Consider the following 19,935-nt stretch of genomic DNA (forward strand, 5'->3'; position numbering starts at 1 on the left):
AGATCCCTAATAAAATGAATCCTCAGAGTGAAGGTATTTGGGGTTATAATTCATGGAAACAATAGCTTTTAGTGCTCAACAGTATATCACAGGAGTGACAACTTGGTGATGAAATGTACTATATAATTCCCTTGGTCACACACTCCAATTTTTGTCTGACCTGAAGAACATTTTGTCTCTATTTTAATAATAGTGCCATGATTCTTAGCATTGTATAGTAAGTAGATATAAGACCTGTACTTGAGGGTATAAGCAGCAATGTAGTTTCAATTAGGGGAAGCTATCAGCATTTTCACTGTACAGAGCTTTCCTGGTAAAAGAAATATTTCACTGGCTGAAATAGAAGAGCTTTCATTAGTGTGTCCTACAATGACTGTATATTAAAGCTGAAATAAAAAATATGAATTCTATTGCATGCTATGGGCCAGGACACCCAGGCTCATGTAAAAAATCTAAAGTACATGCAAAGTCTTTCCTGTCATTCATTTACATTTGCTTTACTGGTCTTTCCTGGATGCTCAGTGTACCCTTGTGGCTTCATCTTTAGCAAACCCCACAGTTGGACCTTATTATGCTCATCATTTCTTTTACTGGAATTTATTGAACACAAATTATGTGCTAGGTACTGTGCTAGAGGCTGAGATCACAGAGAATTCAACATGATTCCCATGCTGGAAAGCACACCGTGGAAATCAGTCATCTAATTCATTTATTATCACAATGAAGTCCTCGCCCCATGATCTTTTCTATTCTTCTCACCTCCTATCACTGGCTTCTGTTGCCTTCATGAGTTGGGTTCAGCGAGACTGACAATGGGCTGACACGGTATGATTAATATTTAGGATTTCTGATCAAACATTTTCTACTTCCTTTTCTTCTTACCTCTGTTTTATCCCACCAGGAATTTCAAGTGTCAGTTTGTTTAAATCTTAATTTCCTACATTTGCTTTTTGCTTCTCTACATGAGCTTTTAGATAAACTAAGCAAAATGAAATGAAAAAAAAAAAAAAAGACCCTAATGGTGAAGAATTTCAAGTGTTTGAAGTTTTCCTTTTTACGTCAGAGAGGTTTGGCTGTGTATAACAAACTAACAAAACCCCCTAAGTATAAATTTCCCTTTGTCTCCAATTAAAGACTCTTCTTCCATAGCAAGTCATCTATACCTCTATTGTAGTGCTCATTCCGTTGTCCTAGTTTGTTGTTTATGAGCTTTCCTTTCTTTCTGCATGGCTATGTCCTCTAGATCAGATGACAAACATGCACATTTCTGGGTAGTAATATAATAACTGTTAATTGGTTTTGTCCAGAAAAAAAATTTCATCTCAATAATCTCATGGAAGCATGTGTGCTGTATGTGAATGATAAACAGGAAAGCAGGTTTCATAGATGTTTCAACTTGTAGGTTGCTATGTTTTCCAGCTTTACTATGCATAAATTTAGGGAAACCTGAGTAGAAATTGTCTTCTTTTTACGCATGGGATTTTAAAAATATCTGTTTGTCAGTTCAGGCCGTCATATAGACCATATCATAGATGAAGTGACTTAAATGACAGAAATTTATTTCTTGGAGTTATGGAGGCTGGGAAATTTATATTCAGGTAGCTGGCAAACTTGATTTCTTGTGAGTGTTCTCTTTCTGACTTACAGATAATCCCTTTCTCACAAGGCCTTTTGTCTACACTGTGTGGAAAATGTGAGTACTCGTCTTTTTATAAGAACATGAATCGTACCTGATCAGGGCCCCATCTTTATGGCCTCAATTTAATTCCCTCCTTATTAGGCATATCTCCAAATATCATCACAGTGGAGATTAGCACTTCAGTGTAAGAATTTGGGAAGGGACATAATTTCATACATAGTGGTATCTTTCATAATATAGATTAAAATGCATTGTAGTCTCAATAACCTCCACTTGTCTATAAAAATAAATAAAATATACTAAAATGCCTCACTCCATAGTAATAACCTTTAACATATATACAGTCCCCTATGTACAAAGATTTCACTTTGCACAAAGAACTACAGCTAAAAGAAAGGAGAAAGCAGAAAAGGAAAACATACAGGCATTTTCTGGAAACTAGCTGTTGTGATTACAGACTTTCAGGTTTGATGTAAAATATCTCAGTTGGCTGTAGGTAAGTTTGATAGCCAAATGAGTGGCCCACTGTCAGAGGTCTTTTATCCCTTCACTTACATGAAAGGAAATGTGTGTACACAGGCCCCCTGAAAGGCAAGAAAATGGAAATGAGAAGCTCTTCATAACCGGGGGAGGAGTTTCCATCTTTAGTCTCTGCGTGTATGCTTGACTGTCTTGAGTTTTTTCTAAGCATGTTCTCACTTCCTCTCTTCAGCATCCAAACAATTACCTTAAAGTATTCATGTTCATAGCACCTAACTTCCAGGCAAATACTGTACATCTGATAAACTAAACATGAATTTCAATTCCCAGTTTTTAAGAAAGTCAAACTGGTTTAACTTAGGCTACAAGTTTGTCCCTAGAAGGACTGATTGTAGCCAGAGGGGAAAGGTCAGAAAATTTATGAGTTTTGCTTAGAATCTCTGCTTCTGCATATGAATGTTGTCTGGATCCTGGCACAAGACCACCACCCTATAAGAAGGACAAAAATTCTGGCTCCAACTCTATATTGAGGTGAAGTAGATGGACTTTGTAGCCTTTTCCTTCCTGACCTCCAGAAGCTGGATATATTTCTAGCTCTGGAAATTACTTCAACCAAGAATAGTCTAACAGTATATATATTTGCCCTTGAATTGTATTATTTTATGACTTAACTGGTATGCTGTTAGTTATGATACAGCTCTGAAACTTAAATGGGTCTTTTTCTTTATGACTGAAAATCTAAACTTCAATGTTGGGTATAGTTGGTAATTGGTTAAGAGTATTTTTTATTTCAGCTTTGAAAAATAGGGGTCATCCAAAGAAAAGATTACAAAACCTTTTCTGTACAGCTAATGGAAAATGTTCAGTTTAAAGCATGCCCTTAAAATGTTAACAGAAATCATCTGTAATAGTTGATAATAGCCATAATCCTTACTGTTTTATATCCAGACACATGAAAGAATTTATGTGGTAAAAGGCTTATAATCACAGTTTAAAATCCAGAATTTTCAATGCTTAATTCTGTATTTTATTTTCATCCAAGTGTTTTGAAAGAAATGTATTTGAACAGCTATTCATGTTTCAACTAAAATTTATTTCATTTTATTTTATTGAGAATTACTTGTTAAAACTTGTCTCTGTTAAACTTATGTCCTTTTAAGAACTGCATCTTTTTTAAAAATTATCTGGTGTGTGTTAACTTTTTTATTTCTATAAATGACTATCAAATCTCAGTGGCTTATCAAAAAAAAAGTGTTTATGTGTAATCTGTGGATCAAATGGTATTAGGCTTAATCTGTTTTAGTCTCATGTGATGCTTATCCTTGAGAGAACAGCAAGGGAGTTGAAGCATTTATCTCATGGTGATGCTGGAAAGCAAGGCAGCATGCCTAAAGGAACAGCACGTTCCAAATTTGTGAGTTGATGATACCTTCCATTCATTGGTGAAAGCAGGCCATAGAAGGTTAACATGAAAGGCATTGAAGGTATTTCTGACTTAAGAGGTAGGACAATCAGGAGTAAGAAAGGCATGAATAGTTTTTGATGAACAATATTACTTCCAAAATAAAAATTGGTATAAAGTGTTGTACATGTGTAGGGACTTGTCATTCCCATTTAGTGTATATTAGTACACAGTGACTATCAAGTGCCTTCTAGTCACTTTAAACAAGTTTGTGAACAACACAAAATAAGAAAATGCAATTGACCTCATTATATATGAAAATTATTAGGGGTCACATTAAAAAATTATCCCGTTATTTTTATGAAAAATACTATATTTAGAAAACAGTAGTGAATGAAGGGGCCTATTCAATCCTAAGTAATCAATAAAAGCTTCCTTGTTGTAGTGACACTTACTGTGAGTCTTAAGGAGCAAAGCTAATTAGAAGAAAAGGTAGAATGAAGATTTCCAGAAGAAGTTTATCATGTTTGAAGGCCTTGGGACTGGAAAGAGAAACTTAAGGTCAGTTTGGAGCAGAAGACAAGAGCATGATATTAAAAACAAAGTAATAGAGAGGTCAGAGCATAAGGGATCCTTCAACAATGTTAAACTTTTGGAATTTATATTAGAATCATTAAGAAACCATTAAAGGATTTTAGATAGGGTTTGGGTGACTCAATCAGGTTTGCATTTAGAAAAGGTCATAGTAACTACAGAATGAGGAATGAATTAGACCATGCTAACAAGTCCTGATGAAAATACAAAGCAGCTAAAATTCTCATAAATGAATATGATATTGGTACAAATGGTTTGGAAAATTAATTGGCATTCTCTAGTGAAACTGAGTTCTTACAACCCAAATAAACAGTATTTCTACTTAGGGTTGACACTCTAACAAATAGCCATAGAGAAGAGTTTCCTCAGTAATACTACTATAGCTCAGGAAATAAAACCAAAAATTAATAAAAGGGATGGCATTAAATTAAAAATCTTCCTCACAGCAAAGGGAAAAAGAGCATGAATAGACAACCTCCAGAATGGGAGAAAATCTTTGCCAGCTGTTCTTCTGAAGATAAATATCCATAATATGTAAAGAACATTTAAAAAAAAACCTTAATACTCCCTCAAAAAAATCAATAAATGGGCAAATAAACTAAACAGACATGTCGCAAAAGCAGAAATATAAATATATATTATAAATTATATATTATAAATTCTATGAATATAATATATATGTATAATGCCAACAAATATAGGAAATATTTTAGCAATCAAGGAAATGCAGATCAAAACTGCACTGAAATTTCATCTCACTTCATTTAAATGACAATCAGTAAGTACAAAAGTAATAGTAAATGCTGGTGAAGAGGTGGGGGAAAAGGCACACTTAAACATTCTTGGTGGGAATGTAAATTAGTATAACCACTATAGAAATCTGTATGGAAGTTCCTCAAAAGACTAGGACTAAAAATACTATGTGACCCAGCTACATAACACTTCTTAATATTTTTCCAAAACAAAGTCAGCATACTACAGCAATGCATGCACACTCGTATTTATAGCCACATGATTCAAAATAGCCATGAGATGAAACCAACCTCAGGTATCTGCCAACAAAAAAATGGATAAATAAAATTTGTCCTATATATACGTGTGTGTGTGTATACATATACATACATACATACATAATATATAATATGTAGTTTTTCTCAGTCATAAAGAAAAATAAAGTTATTTCATATGTAGGAGGAGAAAATCATTCCAAGTGAAATAAAAGGGAAGTCAAAGGTCCTGTATTTTCTGTCATGTGTAGGACCTGGATAGAAAAAAATGGGAAAATAAAAAGTGACAGGGACTGGGGTTGTGGCTCAGTGATAGAACTCGTGTCTAGCACATGCAAGGCCCTGGGTTTGATCCTCAGAACCAACATAAATAAATAAATAAAATAAATGTATTGTGTTCAACTACAAATAAATTTTTTTTTAAAAGTTTAGAAATCTCACAAACATAGAAGGAAGACTGCTAAATAGGTGGTAGAGAGATTAGGGAGAGAGAGGAGAGCATGCAAAAGGGAATTGTAGGGAAATTAATTTGAACAAATGACAAAAATGTGAAAATATATAGCACACTGAAGCCTACTAATATGTATAATTGTAATTCATCAATTTTTTAAAAAAAACAGTATTTCTATTCTTAGGTATTTGAGACCCTTGCATGAATGCATTAGAAGACATATATAGCCATGTTTATTGAAATGCCTTTTTTAATATTTATTTTTTAGTTGTAGTTGGACACAATACCTTTATTTTATTTATTTCTATGTGGTGCTGAGGATTGAAGCCAGTGCTTTGCATGTCCTAGTGAGCATTCTACTGAGCCACAATCCCAGCCCCAGAAACACTTTTTTTATAATTGTAAATTATTTATTTTTTAGTTAGTTTTCCAAAAGGGATATATCCTCAAATATTTGTTGGTATTAGAATGGATAATAATTTGTGTTATATTTATACAATGGACTATATACAGCTATGAAAGTTGAACAGTTCAAGCTTTATATAACAAATATCAGGAATATAATTTTGAGTTGAAAAATAAAGTAATAGGATACATTTAACATTATCTCACAGTTAAATATTTTAAATGCAAGAAAAATGAACCATATAATTGAGGGATACAGACATATATGATAAAGTTTTAAAGAAATCTAGGGAATGAATGATAAAACTAAAAAGACGTATAGGTATATCGTATTGGAGAGGAGCATACAGGGATTTGTTTTCCTTTTTTAGTTGTTCTAATTTGTTATACATGACAGTAGAATACATTTTGAAACAGCATAAACAAATGGAGCATAACTTCTCATTCTTCTGGTTGTACATTATGTAGAGTTTCACCAGTCATGTAATCATATTTGCACATAGGGTAATAATGTCTGATTCATTTTACAACTTTTCCTACCCACATACCCCCTCCCCTTCTTTCATCTCCTCTGTCTAATTTTTTGGTTCATTGGAATTTGCTTATTTTGCTTAGCATAATATTCTCCAGCTCTATCCATTTACCAGCAAATGCCATAATTTCATTCTTTTTTTAAGGCTGAGTAATGTTCCATTGTGTATATATTCCATATTTTTCTAACCATTCTTATGTTAAATGGCATCTAGGCTTGTTCCATAGTTTAGCTATTGTGAATTGAGCTGCTATAAACATTGATGTGACCATGCCACTATAGTATGCTATTATTAAGTCCCTTGGGTATATACTGAAGAGTGGATATCTGTGTCAAATGGTGGTTCCATTCTAAGTTTTATGAAGAATGTCCATACTGCTTTCCACGTGGTTTCACCAGTTTGCCATGCCACCAGAAATGTATAAGTGTACCCTTTATCCCACATCTTTGTTATAATTTATTATTGCTTGTATTCTTGATCATTGCCATTCTGTCTGGAATGAGATGAAATCTTAGTGTATTTCTCTAATTGCTAGAAATATAGAATTTTATATATATATATATTAGTTGACTGATTGTATTTCTTCATCTTTGAAGTATCTATTCAGTTTTTAGCTCCTTTATTGATTGGGTTATTTGTTCTTTTTGGTGTTAAGTTTTTTGAGTTTTTTGTATATCCTGAAGATTAATGTTCCATCTGAGGTGCATGTGGTAAAGATTTTCTCCCCTTCTCTAGGTTCTCTCTTCACATTCTTGGATTTTTCCTTTGCTGTAAAGAAGTTTTTTAGTTTGATTCATCCCATTTATTAATTCTTGATTTTACTTCTTGTGCTTCGGGAGTCTTGTTAAGGAATTTAGTTCCTAAACTGACATGGTGAAGATTTGAGCCTACTTTCTCTTCTATCGGGTGTAGGTTCTCTGCTTTAGTGTCTAAGTCCTTGATCCACTTTGAATTGAGTTTTATACAGGGTGAGAGACAGGGGTTCAATTTCAATCTACTACATATCAACTTCCAGTTTTCCCAGCACCATTTGTGTGAAGAGGCTATCTTTTCTCCAATGTATGTTTTTGGCACCTTTGTCTAGTATGAGGTAACTGTATTTATGTGGGTTTGTCTCCACCCATGGATTTTTAAAGTAGCTGATGGATAAATATAATGGCATTTTAGCCTGATACATTTAATCCTTTTCATAATTATTTAATTACACATACTCCATAAAAATTATAAAAGTAGACCATAAAAGTGTGAGTGTATACAGACATCATTTTGAAAGTTATTGGTATAATCTAGTAGTCATATAATTAATCACTCTAAGGTGAGGCCAATGAGATAAAAGAAAGTCATGAAGATATAGAAAGATGATGTTCCAAGAGATTGTAAAGGACTGAGAATTTTCCACAGGAGATTTTACCATCTCATCTTGCAGATTTCCTTTCCCATATCCTGTGGCTCATGACATTAGCTTCCATCTGTTCTTCTGTGTCCCTTTTCATATGAGAATATTCATTGGATGCTAATCCTTTAGAAAACTTCCCTTTTTCCTGAAATTAACACAATAAAATTTTCAAGTAAGAGTGATCCTTTGGTACCAGCTCATATTTATTGTTTTTAGTAAATACTTTCACTAACAATTTTTTTTATTGACTTTACTCCACAGTGTGAGTACTTAATATATAAGTGCATGTTGCTGTGGTGAACATGTCCCCCAAAAGTTTATATATTGTGAATTTGACCCCCAATTTTTTATAATGATGATATTTGGAGTTTGGATCATTGGGAAGTAATTAGAATCGGATGAGGTCAACAGAGTTTGGCCCCCATAATGGGATTAGTGATACTATAAAAAAAAAAGAAAGAGATACCCAGGTTTTCATGCTTGCTCTCTTGCCATGTGATGCCTCCTGTCATGTCATGAAACACTAAGAAGATCAACACCAGATGCCCCTTGATAATGGACTTCCCATCCACCAGAACTGTAAGAAACAAACCTGTTCTTTATGAATTATCCAGTTCCAAGTATTCTCTGATAGCAGCAGAAAACGGACTGAGACATATTTACAATCTATAATATCTAGAATAGGAGTTGACCTAGATCATGATTGCATTGAGTTGCCTGACATCCAAGAGGGAATCTTGAGGCAGCAGATATGTTGTCTAAATCTCAGGAAAAAAGGTTTAGACTAATGGGAAAAAAAATAATGACTGTAACTTTTCACATTGGCATAGATGAAATTGCCTAAGTAGAAGATATAGAGTACAATGAGAAGAAAATCCGAGATTGCTTACTAAGGATCTCAAGCATTTATATGTTGAATGGGAAAGGAAAATCTGACAATGGAGAAAAAAGAAGAGGAACCAGGAGGTCTGAGGAAAATGGAAGAGGCTAGAGGTTTAGGGCTTACCTTCAGAAGCAGATATCGAGAATTCATGATCTAGTGATTTATTAGAAAAGTACTTTAAAAGACACTTGCAAGGGATCATACAAAAGGAAAAAAAAAAGTGTCTGATTTAAGCAAAGACTCAATCATGGCCTGCTTTCTTGGGCATGATTTAAAGGCTGACTTGTTCCTCAGAATTATTTTATAAAAAATAATATGAGTTGGACTTTTATATTCCCATAGAGTATTTGCAAAAGTGTGCTTCATGTGTTTACTGACTTCTGAGTACTTCCTCTTCTGCAAAAGGGTTGCAATTGCCTGAAGACAGGCCTCAACATTGAATTGCAGCTTTGGGAGGTTAGAAACAAAGATCATTGGAAGAGAGCACCAAAATAGTAAAATGTAATCAAAGGGAATCCAGCCATATCACCTACAATAAATCACTTGAACATGAATCCTAATGCTAATTATGGCATTACAGAATATTACAAGGTCTCCAGGAATGGTAGCTTTTGCTAAATACCTTACTTGGGAGTTGAACATAAGAACTAATAAAGATTTATTTGACTTAGTCAAAGTGGTTGCTTAAATTCAGGACTGATTTTATGACTAATGATTTTCTTTGTATAGATTGGACTTTATTCTTTAGGCAGTAAGAAATTGCTGACTGATTTTAAGAAGGAGTTTGACAAAGTCATATAGACAATTATCTCGGTAAGGCCATTATAAGGGTAAATGAAAGTATTTTATTGAAGCCTACTTTGGAAGCTATTACAAGAGTTAAAGTAAGAGTTTATAAAAGTTTAGGCTAGTATGAATGGGATATAACCGTTTCTTCTTTTTTTATTTAAGAAATATTTATGAGGCGAAATAAATAGAAGGTTATGGATTCATGAAAAAAAATTATTAATAAAAATTATTAGCTAGGCATGATGGTGCATGCCTGTAATTCCAGTGGTTCATGAGGCTGAGGCAGGAGGATTGCAAGTTCAAAGCTAGTCTCAGCAAAAAGCGAGGAGCTAAGCACCTTAGTCAGACCCTGGCTCTAAATAAAATATAAAATAGGGCTAGGGAAATGGCTCTGTGGTTGAGTGCCCCTGTGTTCATTCCCTGGTACCAAACAAACAAACAACAAAAACAAAAAGATTACTAATTTTTGTTTAGAAAAATAGAAATAGGTTACTAACTTTAATATTAGAGATCATATAAAGGAAGATAGAAATAATTCATTCCAACTTTAAAGGTTTTATATCAGGTCTGGCTGGGACATGCCTGTTGCAAAAGCTACTATCAAATTGAATATAAAAGTCTGAGCTTGGAAAGTCAGGATACCAGATAGGAATATGCACATCATCATCTTATTATATTTATCATAAGTGGATAAGAGGACAGGGGAAGAGGTTTAAACAAAAAAGCTGATAGAAACCCAGGCAATATGACATTGAAAGAATAATGGAGCCCATATCAGATGTTACGCAAATCTTTCAGGTTGGGTGTCTGTATGATTTAACTGTATTTCTAGTCTTGTCATTTCTGTTCACATAACACATTCAGAAGGCTCTTCCTAACCACTCTATCTAAAACATTGTCTTTCATCTCATCATTCCTATTTTTCTCTCTCTCCATACTTCCTCTTTTTTTCATAGCACATTCAACTAGCTGATGTATTCATGAGCACGTCTATTTTGTATCTTCTTTAGTAGAATGTACACTTTATGCAGTTTTTTTTTGTATTTTCTCACTACAGCTCTTATTTTTGCAACATATCTTGAAACACAAAAGATGGTCATTAAATGAATGACAGAGTGATTTTTTTTTAATGAACTTTGCTTACTGCCGTGTTAAAGCATTCAGTTTGATAGAATCAAATTCCCTCTTTGTATTACAGAGTCTGTGGGAAAGTAAAGAAAAAAATGATTCTGCAGACATGATACACATTCTCATATTATTTTTAAAAATCCAGAAGTACAGTTTTTGTCCCAGTGAGCAAAATGGCTTTCTTCTATCATCTTTTCATGGTTAAAGCATATCCCAAAGCCAATCAAGTCACATCAAAGAATCAGCATACATTTCCTGAGCAATTAGTAGGTGTCCAAATTCTCCATACCTCTAAATTAAGCAATATTGTATTGGCATTCGAGGTTACTGATCCTCTCTCTCTCTCTCTCTCTCTCTCTCTCTCTCTCTCTCTCTCTCTCTCTCTCTCCTCTCAAAGTTATTAATTTGGTATACTTCTTCTATATGATATTCAGTTGCTGCTAGGTCAAAGACAGTGAGGACATTTTAGAACTACCAGATGCTAATCAGTGAAGCACATAGCTTTAGGCACTATTTACATGATCAGTATACTTTTATGGTTATTTAAAAAAAGGAAAAAGAAAGAACAAAAGAAGGTATAGTTCATAATTTTCTTCTTATCTTCTGGGAAGTCTTTCTGTGCCACCCTGCAACTTATCTTTTATTTTTATAATGCTATCTCAACATTCCCCTGGGTAATTATACCAGTCAGTCTGTGCTTAAAAGTTACAAATAAAGTGATGTACAAATTCTCCCTCCCTTTCTCCAGAACTTGAGTTTTAAACTCAAAAATATTTAAAGTAAAACATAGTCAAGTAATTTCTACCAATATCATTAACCAATAATCTAACTAGAAGTTTCAAACTTTTAGAAACATTTTGGATCCTCTTCTGCCTAATTTTAACCTTTCCTGGAATTCTAGAAGCTTCTCTATATCCTTCTAATTAACTCATGCTTTTATTATTGTAAGGTTTGTTTCCACTGTGTGTAGTCAAAGAATGTCAACAAATGCAGAGGCTCTTCCTGTGATTCTTTTTAATATGTACAATTTGAGTAATATATATCATCCAGGAGAAGAAAGGATATAATAAAGGTGCAGTTTGATGGCATTACTTATGTACCATTACTTTCTGGATTTTTAGACTGTTTATCTGCTTGAAAATATTTAGTTATCCAAAGGTGTCCTACAGAATTGCCCTTGGTGATTTGAAATACCATGAAAACCTCATCAGGAAAGTTTCTTATTTCTGAGGTTAGCTGAAATATCGCATTGTAGGTAAGCCTGTTATGTGATCTTCCCATGTGACAAATGCCTTTCTTTTAGCCACTCTCTCCCTCTCCACTGTTCATCATCCCAGCCTTGGATATCAGCACTCTTCTCCTTTGAATGCATTAGTCATTCATGAATAATGACATAAAAGCTTAGCAATGCTCCAAAATGAGAGCTTTTTATTATACTTTTCTAACAACCATTAATATCTATAACACTCAGCAGTTTTCTAATTTTCTTTTATAAAAGGATAAGCTGTAACTACATGACAAAATGGCATGAGGTCCCAAACTATTACCAGTTTCATTAGTGATAATGAGAAAGGAAAAAATAGGAAAATGGGCTATACCTCTCCCAGGTACAAGAAACTTCTGACAAAAATATTTAGGGGTAGAGTATATTCACTGAGTTCATTCACATTCATTACAACAACAATAAAATACTATATCAGAAAGGGGTTTCTCTCTCAATCTTAATCATTTAGGATTGCTTCAAGAAACAAAAACTATCTGTTGGCTAAAATTTTGATGCTAGGATAGATAATAATAAAATATATTTCCATAACATTTGATAGAATATTATCTAAACAAAAACACTGAATGAAGTTACTAGTTAATAAAATAAAATATTAATTTTTAGAATGTTATTTATTAACTATTTTGTCAATGTTAAGAATATTACTTAAATATGTGAGACTATCATAACTGAAAGAAATGGCTACAATATATGAGTTACATAGAACTATGGTAAAATAATTGGAATTATCTTAAGTGTCTATTGTTTTCTCTTCTCAAATTTAAGAAAAATTGAAAATTCGAATGCATTTAATGTTTTTCTTTTTAGGTATGTTTATAGCAAAATGAATTTAAGAAGAAAATCTTTTAGACATGAAATAAAATTTAGATTTATAAATTAAATTTCTTATCTCTAAGTTTTTCACAAATTAAGCTGTTTTACTTTGGTTTTGTTTTATTTTACTTATTTCTAGTTGAATATATATCATCCAAAAAGTATAGTACAATACATTCATAACTACTTAAATTTTTACTACTGAAAAGGGTACAATATTTTCACATATCTGAATGTTTATTAAAGAAGATTTATTAAACTGGAACTTTGCTTCTATTGCAAATTGCAGGTTCCTTTTGAATTTTTACATAGAAAGATTTTTAATACACTTATGAAAGAAATTACAGAATAACCTGCATTTAACATGTGTAATAAGCCAGTGTGATAAACACTTTGTTAATTCCACTTACTAATCTACTAGAAGAAACCTGACTGTGCTTATTTCCACAAAAGAGAATTTATTTTTACTATCATGTTTCCAATTAGGGAAAATCATTGAACTGATCTCTTCTTTGGGATTCTCTATCAGTAAACTGCCAAATTCTTTCAAAGGCTTAGAAAGGCAGACAGGTAGAGTTTTAGTCAGATTTTTTTGCTGTGATGAGGAAATCTTAAGAGAATGAAAAGTTTACCTGGTTTACCTGGGGTTCATGGTTTCAGAGAGAATTCTCAGTCCATAGATGATCTACTCCACAGCTCTGGGACAGATGAGGCAGAACATCATGGAGGAAAACAGCTCAGGATATGACAATAAGGAAACAGAGAGCTCTGTTCACAAGGGACAAAATACATACCCCCAATTCACACTCCCTGTCTGTAGTTACCACCCCTTTAATCCACATCAGAAGATAAATGCACTGATTAGGTCACAATTCTCATAATCTAATCATTTCACCTCTGAAAATTAACTTTTGGGGAACAGCTCATGTATAAACTATAACAAGTAGCAATGTCTTCATTTAGAAATAAGTAGACTAGAAGTTAAAGTAATGACTTGATTTATATGGGTGGCAGACTTCTACAATATTGATGTATTTATCCCTCAATCTCTCTGGTCTAAGTTCTCCTAGATACCAATAAAAAACAACCTGAAGGAGAGATTTTCCATCGTGCTTGAATCAGAAAATGTTGGTGGTGTATATTTTCACTATCAGAATTTTATAGAGAAGCTAAACCACTGATCCTGCTACTTTCTGTATGGAGAAATTTAAAAGGAATATAGTCTATACCGTATCTAGAGAAGTAATTAACTGGCTGGAACCTTATTTTCCTTCCAAAAGTATGGAACGATTTTCATAACATCCATGAGTTTATTTACTGCTTGTGTGAAAAAATATAACATTTTATGCCCAAGGTCTGAAAATCAATTGCCTTTTATAACATATTGTGTTTTGTTTTGTTTTAGTGGGGGGGGGGTTGAACCCAGGAGTGTTAACCACTGAGTCACATCTCCAGCCCTTTTTATTTATTTATTTATTTTGAGATAGTGTCTCACTAAATTGCTTGTTAAATTGCTGAGGCTGAGTTTCAATTTGAGATCCTCTTGCCTCAGCCTCCTGAGCTACTGGGATTACAAACTTGTGCCCCTGCCCCTGATTTGTAATATAACACTGGAGAGGGCAGTGTGAGTCTCATGATTAAAGGCTATTTTCTCAGCCATCACAAGAGAAAGAAAAATATGTCATTTGAATAGGTGAAAAACCTCTGATTCTTTCTGACTTTGTGGTAACTATGAAAGAGAATTAATTATTATAAAAACGAGGAATGAATAGTCTTTACATAATGACTGTCTACCCTCCCTGCTTAATCTCCTTGCTCATTCTTTTGTTCTGCTCTCTGGTGAGGAAAGTTTATGTTACCTTCTTCTCAAAGATTCTGTGAAGGGTAAAAAACAGAATTTCTCTTTGAATTCCTAAAATACCCATATTAATAAAATTTTATCTTCTTCTAGATTTTTGTCAAATAATAATTTTTATAATTGCTATATTCAGTTTATTTTTTCTCAGGGATAAGAGTTGACTGATCATTGTTAGTTTAAGGCACTCCATTATCTGAATGCAGGTTTCTTTACCTTCATATACATACTCCTCTATTGGGACCTATCCCAAATATCTATTTTTTCTTATCTTTATAAGAATCCATTTAAAGAAGATGGTATGTATCTTGAATTTATGTGAATCTTTGAAAAATGCTTAGTATGTTTGTCTCAGTCCAGATAACTTTGTGACAAAAGCTCATTATCTTTTTATTTATTCCACATTTTAACAGTGTCTTTGAAATACAGTTTATAAACTATAAAATTTACCCATTCTCATTGTACAATTCAGTTAATTTTACTACATTTATAGAATTGGGTAACATTCACCACAGTCTCATTGTAAATTGATCTTAGGTAAATTTTCAGAAAATGTTGAAATCTTGTTTCTTTAAAATCACTCTCTGGTTCCACCACTAGCCTTCAGAACCACAGATCTGATTTCTGTCTCTATATATTTGTATTTGGGGAAAATTTTTATGTAAATAAACCCTGTAACATGTTTTAAGGACTATATTTGTTACCTAACATGTATAGCTTAACAGTATCTCTCAGTTCTATACACTGATGCCTGGATTCCTCTAATCAAGCACTCTGCTGTGAAAACAATGTTGCATAGTACTCCTGCATGATTCTAGTTCAAGCATATCTGGAGAACTTAGAGAAGTTTATTGCTAATGGGATTTACATATATTTAAATTTATCAGATATTACCAAATTTCCTACAATAAGTATATACTAGTACACATATCGCAACAGTTAGTGATGGTTATAGATTCTAAATATCTTCTTAATGTAGTAGTATTGAATTATTAAAAAATAATTTAATGAGTATAATATTATTAAAGCTTTAATTGTCAGTTGTTTTATTACTTGCAAACTAAATGTCTATATACTTATTAACTATTCAGGTTTATCCTTTAATAAATTTTATATTAGCAGTCTTCTTTCATTCTGCTTTTGAATTTTCTTATTCCTGAAGGACACTGAATCTCTGTTATTTTGAAAGAATTCCTTTTTTATTCTATTATTAACTTATGCTTTTAAAATCCCTTCTCCCAGCTTGTCACTATTCAGATTGTCTATTATACATATACTTAAACAGAAATTGACCAGTATTTGTGTCTTTCTATACCTCTTTTAAATAAAATTGTGAAAATATTGCTACAAAGCAAACCATTAACAAAGCATGTCTTTCAGATCCTTAGAAAAATGCTTACGTCTCAAATAGTTAGCAGATGATACTCTCATAAAGAATTGTGGAGAACAGGGTACTTTCCTTTTAAGGTAAGAAAATATGTAGAGTCAGTAAAGAAATTGAGTTTATCAAGATAATTAGTGAATGGTGCCATGTCTAGAGGTAAACGTATACTGTGACTTATATCAGTTTGGGATCCTTTCAACAGCAGAACTAATAGCATCTAATATTGCCAATTTTATTTTTTATTTGTGTCTTAGTTACAAGAAAGCTTCTCAAGTAGTGTAATTGTTTTATAATTTCACATGATTGTAGAAGAACTGGTGAAAGAGTAATCTTAGATCATGAATTAAATAGGAAAATGCAGGCAAAAAAATACCCCTCATTTAAACATTATTGAATTTTAGAATCATTTATATTGACAAAAAGAAAGCTCATAGTCTACTCAGCATGATATTTTTCATTGCCTCCCATTAGAAGACATATCCTATATTGGCCTCTAAATAAAGAAATTATTTAAGATGTTCTTGCCAGTCAATCATGAAGTATTTATTGAACATTCATTGAATATGTTGATGCTAATTTTAGGACAAAGAGACAATTTCCTCTTTCTCTTTCTCTCTTTAATTTCAGCATTGAAATAAAAATTCTTAACCTTTACAGAATGGCATTTCCTAAAATAACTTGATGTTGAAACTGTCCAGAGAGACATCAAATTCTCACCATCAAAAGAAATTATGGAATTATTCTATTCATTTTAATCATTTTTGCCACTTACAATTTTACTACCTTTAGTGTTTTCTATACTGATTTGAAAATGTACTAGAGAGTTTTATTCTCATAATTGAACTTGATAGGCCACCAAAAAACTTTATATTTGAAGAAGACTATTAATCATGGGCACTATTAGAATATATCCAAAATTATAGTTTTATAATATACAGCCTAAATGGCTTATTTTTACAAATTAAGTTAATGGGTTTCTTGATAGATATGTAGTACAGACTGGCAAAAATAAAATTTCTTATGAAATGCCTCTTTAGTACAACACTTTTGCTTATCTTTAGAGAGTTAGGAGTGTAAAAAGATAAACAAAAAACTTGAATAATGATATAAAGAAATAAGATTCATTAAAATATATTAGTACAATTTTGTGGAGACTATAAAAGCAATTTCTAATGAAAAAAAAATAATTTACCATTATCCCTCTGTATCCTCATTTTCTACATCAACATATTTAATTAGCTGTGGTTTGAAAATACTAAAAATAAATTACATCTGTACTAAACATGTACAGACTACTTAAGACATTTGTTCATAAACAATAAAGAATAAAATTTACATTGCATTAGGTGTTATTTGTAATATAGAGATGATTTAAAATATAAGGAAGTATGTGTGTAGTTTATATGCAAATATTCTACCATTTTATAAAAGAACCTAAGCATCCACATATTTTGGTATACCTGTGAAATGTTGGAAGCAACTCCCCACAGACACTGCCGTACACATGTATAAATAAGAAAATAATAAATGCTGAATTCATTATTACTCTGAATTTTTGCCAAATGTTCTACTGTTGATGATGAATGATGAGTGCATCAGCTATTATTTATATCCTTGTAGTTGAAGAAAATATAATTAACCTACCGATTGCCCAAATGTGAGTACATGAAATTATGAAAGAAAGAGAAAAATCACTGTATTCCTGTCAAGAATATCTCAAAAACAGAGACAGGAAGTTAAGGGTCAACTGCCTGGGCTAGAATTAAACTAGAATTTATTGATTCCTAAGAATATTGTATACATTATTAGTCCCTATATCCAGGAATTACATATATGTTATCATACCATTTTTCCTCACTTTTACCCAAAGAAGCATCAATCCGTCTAATTCTAGTATTAATGTTTATTGAAACTAATATTCTGTATTAGATATCTGACTAGCAACCAACATTACAGCAGGACACTTATTTAAACATTTAATCAGAGAGATGACATTAGATTTAACATCAATTAGGACTCCAATTGCCACAATCACATTTATTATTTTAATTCCACTTACAGTTCTTGAATTTGTGGTAGCTTTGATTCAAGTTTATTTATTCAATCCATCAGTTAGCTTATGTTTATATGATAATACTTAATAACCCACCACACCCATGCTTAACCTTAGCCCTTGATCACTCACAGTAACTCTGTCAGCACTACTGACATCCCATTTAGTAATGTGATTTCACTTTAATTCTAGAACTCTAATAATGTTAGGGCTTAATATCTAAGTTATTAACAATATACCAGTGGTGACAATATATAATATCTGAAGGTACACTTCAAGGTCATCCTAGAACAATTGTCCAAAATGAATTATGTTATAAAATAATTCTGTTCATTCTTTCTGAATCTTTCTTTTTCATAGAATTTTTCTGAACTTTTTACCAAGCCTAGTCCCAATCCCTGACCTAGGAAGTTAGGAGGAATTCATCCCTCAAATCCTCTAAAAGTTTCACTACTGAACACTTCTGTTCTTTTAGCCTAAGGAGTCTCAATTATTTGCACTCTTTATAGTTTAATAGAAGGGAATCAAAAACATACAATTCACACTCTCTTAATTAGCATCACATTATGATTATATTTTATATTTCTTCAAGCCTCAGAATATCTAGAATACTTACTACTTCTGATGCATTTATGACTTCAAATTTGTATAGCAGCAAAACTTTATGGATTACATGTAATTACTTGCTTCATTTTCTTCCTGTGTGCTTTTCACATCAACTAAATTTTAACTTCTTATCTAATCATCACTTTGGCTTTGAGGCTGATGGTTGATTCTAACATTTCATTGATGTAGTATAACTATTCCTATATGTTTCTATTTCTTGATGAGTATCATATTCTTTTAGTATTATATAGAACAATTTACTCCTAATAACTTTGTTTCGGTTCAATCTGAGAAAATAATAAATTTAACAGTAATATTAATTAATATAACATTAGTTGTACTTCTTATTTCTATCAAAATGACTAATTGTATGGAAAAATCAAATCTATGTGAATATTGGTTCAAGCCTGTAGAATCAGCCTGCCTACCGTTTTCCATAAAATTTTTTCTTGTCACTATCACCTTCGTATTATTTGATATATAAATCACCCTACCTTTGCTATATCACTGTCAAGTTTTATAGAAATAAGCTGAGAGAATTAATTACTTGCACAAACCCTACTGCTAGTAATTGACATGATCTTTCTGTTCATAACACTGTGACTCAAATTCTGATCCCATCCACCACATGAAAGCTAGAAAGTTTCATTGTAGAACTAATAAAAAACTATTATTATTTAATGAACAATCACTATTTTAATAGCTGAAGCAGAAGGAGTAAATCTTTTAATCATGCTAGTAGTAATCCAAGTGGAAATGTGATGGTGATGGTGGTGGTAATGAAAAAATCCATAATCTTTACTAGTACTGATTGCATTAATACATGTTCAAATTAAAGCAAAAGTAGTTCTAGATCTGTGGAAAGTTTAAGTGAGGAATATTTTGGCCACCTTTGTTGGATTTTTGTAAATTTAAAATGAACTTTATATGCAGATATTAATATGAGTATTAAATGACACATGTACTATTATAAACTCAATATCTACTTCAGAAGAAAAAAACATTGAAAACAATATTTCTCCTAGAATCTAACTTAATATGATAATCTTGTTTGTGTTTGTATGTGTGTGTGTATAAATATATACATATATATATATATATATATACACATACATATATATGAATTTTTTAGCTTTCTTAATGAAGAAAGGTAACACTAAATAAATTCTTTTATTAGATACAATGTTAAAGCAATTCCTTTTTATCAAACAAGGAATGAATTGCCATATATT

General features: G+C 32.1%; 1 protein-coding gene across 10 annotated transcripts in view; it reads left to right on the forward strand.

Moving 5' to 3' along the window:
• Mgat4c (MGAT4 family member C) overlaps window positions 1-19,935 on the forward strand; it is a 786,744-nt gene that overhangs the window by 605,510 nt on the left and 161,299 nt on the right. The gene's annotated exons all lie outside the window — the stretch shown is intronic.

Source organism: Ictidomys tridecemlineatus, chromosome 6, assembly GCF_052094955.1.
Source record: "Ictidomys tridecemlineatus isolate mIctTri1 chromosome 6, mIctTri1.hap1, whole genome shotgun sequence".
Lineage (NCBI taxonomy): Eukaryota > Metazoa > Chordata > Mammalia > Rodentia > Sciuridae > Ictidomys > Ictidomys tridecemlineatus.